This window comes from Mus musculus, chromosome 4 (assembly GCF_000001635.26).
Source record: "Mus musculus strain C57BL/6J chromosome 4, GRCm38.p6 C57BL/6J".
NCBI lineage: Eukaryota > Metazoa > Chordata > Mammalia > Rodentia > Muridae > Mus > Mus musculus.
The window spans coordinates 155,056,696-155,064,320 of record NC_000070.6 but is presented as its reverse complement, the minus strand read 5'-3'; the positions used below and the strand labels follow the sequence as shown (position 1 = coordinate 155,064,320).

Sequence of the window (7,625 nt, the reverse complement as noted above, 5' to 3'; positions counted from 1 at the left end):
GCAATGCTTTCTCTGCAGGAATGGGGAGAGGACTGCAGCCTCGGGTTCTGGGAGGCCTGCCCCACCACCCGGGGCATGAAGTGCTAGGCTTCCTTAAGTTTTTCATTGCACCCTTTAACTGGGGAGAGACAGAGGGACTGGGCAATGACCCGCCCAGGAGGAGCTCACACACAGGGACTTGACTGTTAGGGTGGGGCCTGCCCTAGGCAGGAGGCCCCTCTACAGGAGCCACAAACCTGGAAAACAGGTTCCTCCACCCAGGGCAGGCAGGCTGGAAGCTCAGAGCACCCTACAGCCAGCTGCTCTGGTTGCTGCAGATTGGAGCCCTGGAGGTACTGTGGGCACCAAGAAGGGGTGGGGGTTCTGGGAGAGAGTGTGAGGCCCCAGAATGGAGCCTGGGAGGCTCTGTCAGGTAAGCAGAGATCTCTGGGAGTCGCCCCTCTTCCACTGTAGGCTTGCTAGTGAGGGTAGGGCTGGGGCAGGAAGCTAAGCCCCTTTTGAAGGCTGTGTGCCCTGGGAAGGGACCCTGAGCAGTTCTGGGGGCACAGGCAGGTGGCTGGGATACTGCCCTTAGCCAGGACCCAGAGTAGGAGGTGTTGTGCTGTGTCTCTGTGCTGGGCCTGGAGACCAAAGAAAAAAAGAAAAAAGAAAATTTGGATTCCAAGTACTGAGCCAGTGTGAGGCCTTTCTCCATTCCCAGAGCTTGGAGCTGGGACTGAAATAGATCCCTGGGGCTGGGGACGAAGGAACCAGGTCCTTAGCTCAGGCTAGAGGTCGGCGTAGGATTGAACCCAGGTCTGTTTGGTCCCACTCACTCACGTACAGCTCTTTGTCTGCTGATGGAATGGGTGGTCTAGCATTGGGCAGCAAGACCTTACTGGTGGTGAAAGGGAGGGGTCTTCACACTGTGACCATCATCCTGAACTGTGCCAAATAATAAGGGACTGACACAAAGGTCCCCAGGGAGTGGAGATCTGGGAAGGCTTTTCCAGAGGAGGAAGGGGGCCTTTGTCCTGGAGGACACAGGCACATAGACAAGTTGTAACAGCCCGGATACAGGCTGGCTTTCTAGCAGCCCCTGCCTGTAGGATGGAGACTGGGAGGGCTGGTCACTCTAAGACACTATAGAATGTACTGCCCTAAAGAATGATCTCTGGCCAGTGAGGCCTGAGGGAATCTAGGCTGGGAGCAGGATGGGCTTGGAAGGTCAGGGCCTCTTAGGCTCTTCCTGGACAGGGCTAGGGACAGTGTAACTAGCTGTTGGAGGCCTTAGAGACTTTCCTTACCCGGTCGCAGCCTCCTAATAAAGAGAGTAGAACCTGGAGCAGGAGGCATTGGGGGGAATGGGACTTCAGGTGTGGCTTCTGTCTTCGTGTTTCCTAAGCCTCACCTCTGTCTGTCAAACAGGAGGACGGGGTTTAACTACCTGTACTGTCGTATACCATTCAGGAGAATAAGCGTGGGTCGCCTCCTGGCTCAGGGTCATCTGGGAGATGGTGGATGAGTAGCAACAGCCTTAAAACCAGGCTGAGATCTGGCAGCCATGATCAGCATGGATCCTAGGAGGCAAGGCTGGGATCCAGAACACCTCTGTGTCCACCTCTGCTCCAAGCCAGGGCCTATCCGAGAGCTTGCCACGTGCAGAAAGCAAGACAAGCAGAAAAAGCTGCCAGGTGGCAGAGTGAAGGCTTGTGGTTGGACAAGGGAGAGAGAGCTTAGTTCTCTGATGATCCCTGAACTTCCAGAGAGATGTTGTGGAAGGCTTTCTTGGTCTTAGATGTGAGAGTCAAGAGTGGCCAAGGCTGGTGGGCAGACACTGTGGGATGTGATGGCCTTGACAGATAAGAGACTCTAGGCCCACAGAGTGTAGTTGAGGTTAGCCACATGGATTCCTCTGAGAGCAGAGTGGCTTGGACCCAATGCAGGCAGAAGCTGTCTCCTTGGGTCTGTTAGAGATCAGAATCACGGGCAAAGCTTATTAATGTGAGCTCTGTGCCTCTCAGATGGGTTCAGTGGCTCTGGGACCTTTATGTCCATAGTGTGGCTGAAGCAAGAGGGCTTTGGAGGTCACAGCCTCCAAAAGACCAGGTCTCTGTTGATGCCCCTTGTCAATGTTCCCGGTTCTCGGAGCAGTTCTGTATGGTACTTAGTCTTGTCAACCCCTGCTATTCCGTGATGGAGTCTTCAGGGATCCTCAGTTCCACTGGTATTCAGTGGCCCCATGGGCAGTGTCCCTATGGGCAGTCAAGGGACCCGAGAAGCTGTTGCTCAGCACAGGATTCTCTGTAAAATAAACATTGCTCTAATTCTTAGGAGCTACATGCTGGATTTTCCTAAAGCTGGGCTTTCCGTGTCCTTAGATCCTGTTACAACATCAACTTGCCATGTCTTGGCAGGCATGCCCCTGTGTAACTCATTGTGTATGTCTCAAGGGGGCTCTGTCTGTTTTCTGGGGGGTGGGGGAGCTTTTCAGACATTGTCTTGACAAAGAGGCGAAAGACCAACGATCAGCTATTAGCATCCAAGGGTAGGCTCTGGAGTGTTGTTGCCTCCCTTGGAACAGTTGCTCCTAAGGATGCCAGGGCAGAGATACTCAGCTGCCAGTGGCCCTTAGTCTCAGCTGAGCCCCCTCGGGAGATGGGATTTTCCATTTGTTAATGGCTAAGATTTCTTCATGCTCCCCCCCTCCCCCGAGCTTCTGCCATCTCCCTATGAGCCTAGGTATTGTTCCAGGGTGGGAGCAGGCAGTCTCTGGATACTGAGAAGGACACAGGATGGGTCTGGCCGCCGTCTTTGCTGCCCTCGTGACTCTACACTTGGGATTCCATCTAGGCTTCCAGGAAGTAAGCCTAGGAGGCAAGGTCCAGCAGGGACTGTAAGTGCTGAACACAGCCCCTTCAGCTCTTGCTTTATTTAGATCTGTCTTGCAACTCGGGGACAGGGCTCACTAAGTTTATGACTCTATGTCTCCATCCCATGCAGAGAGAGGGCCAGGGACTGGATTTGTCCCCCGAGACGTGGGCTTCTATTTCAAGAACACGTACAAGGTCACGATAGCCTCTTCCTTGTCTGTGTTTCTGACACATTCAGAAAGAAGTGCCCTGAGGGCCAGGGAAGGACCTGAATGAGATTCCAGAGTGTGACTTCATGGAAAGGCTCTGTCAGTCATTAGGCCTGGCTTCATTGCATCCCAAGGAGAGAGGACACTACCTGTGACCTCCCGTGGAAGGCATGTTCTGCACCTTACTTTAAAGATGGGAAAACCTGGGATTTTCTTAGCCACACAGGGAAGGCTTCAGGCTGAGCTCTGACTCAGGGACTGCACCTCTCCAAGTCTGTTCTTCGCTCTGCAGGTAGGAGGAATGTGGGAGCTATCAAAGCACTACCCGGGCTCCTCTCCTGACTGATTGAGGTCAGTAGATTGAGTACTGTAGCTGTTTAGCACATTGGTGCCCTGCCCTCTTCCCCCAGGACCTGTCTGAAGAGCCAGCCTTGAGTAGGCATCTTTTGTTTTGTTTTGTCTTTCCAAAATCCAAGGTATTATTCTGTTGTGACTATTTTACATAAATATTATCGGGGTACAAAGGTTTTCATCTTCGGGCTCCTTTTCATTAATTGCTAGGGACCCCAAAGAGCATTTGCTTCGAAGGGTTTATGTCTAGGAGTGTGTTGGAGTCTGCGAGGACCAGCTTGTACGAGTCAGCTCTTAAATCTCCAGTAACTCTGTGAGCCGGATGTTGAACACAGCCATTATTAAAATCAAATTAAACTAATTACATATGTAAGACATATAAATTACATAAAACACAAAGGTAATAAACACTTAAAGCATATCACTTCCTAATTACACCCTGCTGTTATCTCTGCTCTTGTCTAGATGGGATTTGATGGTGTCTAATGTAGTGGGGACGCTACAACACGTCTGTCTCTCCCAACCCCATGCCCAGTGATGGCACCATCAGTAACTTGAAATCAACTCCGGAAGAAATATTTCCATCATGGAAATGGTCAGATGTCACACTTCCTGGGACTTATTGCTAAATATTGGCCAGTATATTCTAGTTCTGCCATTTGATACAAACCACACACACACACACCCCATATATATATATACATGCATACATTGGTACATGTGTGCCAATATTCCAACACAACCCCCCCACACACACCCCAAAGTGGTCAAGCATGGTGGCACACTCCTTTAATCCCAGCACTTAGGGGTCAGGGGGAGGCAAAGACAGGCACACATTTACAGGTTGGAGGCCAATCTGATCTGCATAAAAAGGCAAAAACAAAAACAAAAAACCACAAAACGCCAAAAGAGTGACATGTTTTGCAGCTTTGTAAATCTCACCACTGTCTGTCATATGAAGGACGGCTGGATCTGCCTATCTGCTTCTCCAACCCATCTGTCACAAAGTGTTGTTTTGGTTGACAGAGCTAAAGAATCCTGGCCTCACAGAGATATACTTCCTCTCTCATAACTGTGGGTGTTCTGCCTGGATGCTGTGCTCAGAATACTCCATGGCTTCTTAATGGTGGGGCTGCAGTGTGGAGCTGAGGCACATGGGGGATGGGGCTGTGTCACTACACTGACCCGCCTTGGCGTCCTGTATGTTGAATGGGCCTTTTTCCATGCGTGTGTCGGAATGTATGTCTGGTCCCCCGGCAGATTCCAGCTCCCTGAATTATGGAGATTTCCCCCACTACTGACACATTTCATGATGTTATGATAGTGTCGCTGCTGCCCTAGTGGTGTTTGGGGGCGCTGACTGGCTCACAGCAGTAGATACAGGTTGTACAAAGGGCTAATTTTCACTTAATTTTGAATTCTATTATTGGTGAGAGAGCCTGCGGATTCCATTTTTTGAGTGGCAAGCTTACTTTGTTCTTTAATTTGCGATGCGGTTCTGCTGTGTTGCCCAGGCTGACCTTAATTGCTCCGCTCAGGTCTGTTTCAAGCCCTTACTTCTCTTTTGAGAAAACATCTGTCAGATGCCCCCACTGTTGAGCCCTGGCTCACCTGCCAGCTGCCTTTCAGATACAGCAATGTTCCAAGAAGCACAGTACTTTATCTCAGAGCTCCATCCTTTTCTGGGACACCCCACCCCCCTTTGCCCAGTGGGAGTCCATGGTTGAGATTTGGTATAAGCCCTCAATCCTGCTGCATCAGATATCTTCTAAGGGAAATAGCTACTTGTGTACGTTGTGAGTTCAAGATGGCGAAGCACACAGTGCCACCGACATTCGTACCAATCTCATTACAGGGTAAAGGACACTCTTAATAGGCTTATCGGGATCTTGGGTTCCTAAAGATTCTGGGGACCCCAGGCTTTTGTGATGCAGCGCTCTGTAGCTGGCACCTATGGCACACTTGGTTCCAAGCTGTGTTTACTCAAAACTGTGCCCTCAAGATTGACCCCTTTTCAAAATGCTCCCCATTCTTCTTGCTTCCAATACCCTATGTACGCCCTTACCAGGGCTGCAATGAATACATTCCCATGGAACCTTGGGCTTCCCTCCTGCAGAGGACCTGTTCCCAGAGCTGCTATAAAATGTTCATCCCGGTGACCTAACCTCCTGGGACCTGCTTCCCTGACGAGTGTACCCCTCTGCCTCTGGAGCTGTACTGAGCAAGGAAGACACTGCTCCCGTGTGTAAAGCCAACTCCTGAACCTTCCCCCTTCCCAAACGCTTGAGGGTGTGTGTGTGTGTTGGGGGTGGGGGGAGGAGGGAGGCAGGGTGCTGAGCTCTGTGCTGGCCATCACTGTGCCGGCTAGACCGGCTCTGTTGTGAGCTGAGCTTGCCTGGGCCTGTGGCCTTACTGTGGCAAGCCCCAGTTTCGTGCACTCTCCACTCAGTGAGTCCTGCAGTAGGCAGCAGGAACTCATAGAGAGGTCTTAGACCGGAAAGGGCAGGAACGGCTCAGGGTGATTAGTGGCTCCCCAAAGGGCCTAGCTACAGATTCACCTGCGCTGCCGTGAGGCCCTGACCTGCCTCTCGACACCAGCATTTTTGGGCCACCGTTTCCTCACCTTGAGACCAACTCCCAGTCCTAACAGCATACAGACAGGACAGCACAGCACAGGAATGGGTGGGGTCTGGGTAAGAGTGGGGGTCAAGGGTTTTACCTGAGCAGACACTGTGCCTTTGAGTTGCTGTAGCAGGGGTGCTGGCTATTAGGGCTGAGGTTAGGAGGGAGGCTGGGGTGGGTGGGGCAGGTAGACACTCATTTTACTGTCTAGGAACTGGAGATGGTCAGACTTGGAGGGGTTGGGGCAGCAGGAACATGGTGAACTAGGTGCTGGGCAGGAGCAGACGAGAGTTCTTTCTCCCTCAGGGTCTTTTCCCACACAGAGAGGGAGCAGGCTTGAGTTTCCCCTTTAGGAAGCTGGAAAGATGTCTAGTGTTCTGGAAAGATGCATTCTGGCATCTCAGAGACGTCTCAGTCCCAGCTCAGAGATGTTTTGGGGGAAGAGCATCCCTGTTCCCCCACAAGAGCTTCCTGAGCCAGTGTGCACGGCAGGGGTGTGGTCGCTCCATTCCTTGGGCTCTGACACAGGTGGGAGGCCCAAGGTGGAGGATGCAGAGGGCAGGCTGGGGCTTGTGGTGGGCCTTCCTCACATCCGCAGGCAGGCCAGCACTGTTCAAGACTCTCAAGGGTCACCATAGGCATCAGAAATAGAAGCAGCCAGCAATCCCAGAAGACAGGGAGCTGCCCTGAGCAGGTTCTCTGGATGCTCCCAGACGTGGGAGCCTGGTACTGAGAAAGTCTGCTAAGTGGGAGCTACTCGGAGGCTCTGGAAACAGAGATTGGTCACTTCACAGAGGAAGATCTGCCAGCCCGAGTGGATATTATGCCCTAGGTACTGGACAGCCTTAGGGGCTTGGACTTGCACTCTTGACTAAGCAGGGAGGAGGTTGTGTAGACTTCTTTGTATGCAGCCTGGCCCTCCATGAGGTCACCAATGAGCACCCATGGCAGCAGGCATTTCCCAAGGGATTGAGGGTGGCATCCAGGCCAGGGTCTCAGCAGAGGCCAGGGACCTGATGTGGAAAGTATTCTACCCTTAGCCTAGGGGCCTTGGCCTGAGGGTTAGCCTGGTCCTGTGGCCAGTGTGAGGTGGAACAGCCTCGTCAGGATAAGTCCTGCAACAAGATCAGCCGAGAATCCTTCCAGCCCCGGTTCCCTGCCTACCCTATTGCCTCCAGAGCTGATGGGCCTGCCTGGCTGGGGGGAAGGGGTGATATGGAGGGTAGACATAGGGAACAGGGCAGGGGTGGGCAGGTGGGAGGAGTCCTGGCTCCAGGTATAGCGGAGCCCCTGCCAGTAGCCAGCCTCATGGTCCTCTGGGGCTACGCCTTGGCCTCAGGCAGCCGGCATGGTACTGTTGCCTAATTAGGCTTCACAATGCCAGTCTAGTGGAGCCCCACGCCTGGCCCGCGCTCCAGCAGGCATGTTGAGGCACAGCTCAGCTCCCACTGCAACAGGAAGCTGACTCCCAGAGGGCGCCAGCCGGGATAGGAGGTAGAGCTGGTGCTAGCCTCGTGGGCTGGTGACTGAGGGGCTGCAGCAGCCCATCGACTTTAGCAGGACCCGAGAGACCCTATATGTGTGAGCGGAC

General features: G+C 52.8%; 1 protein-coding gene across 2 annotated transcripts in view; it reads left to right on the top strand.

Annotated features, from left to right (window-relative positions):
• The first annotated feature begins 229 nt into the window (after nucleotides 1-229).
• Plch2 (phospholipase C, eta 2) overlaps nucleotides 230-7,625 on the top strand; it is an 80,977-nt gene continuing 73,581 nt past the window's right edge. Inside the window, exon 1 of one of the 2 annotated variants that reach the window (XM_011250270.1) lies at nucleotides 230-332. The gene's annotated coding sequence lies outside the window, so the exon portion shown is untranslated. Of the gene's footprint in view, nucleotides 333-7,461 lie in introns of those variants that run through there. The other variant, XM_011250271.3, reaches the window with a different exon arrangement.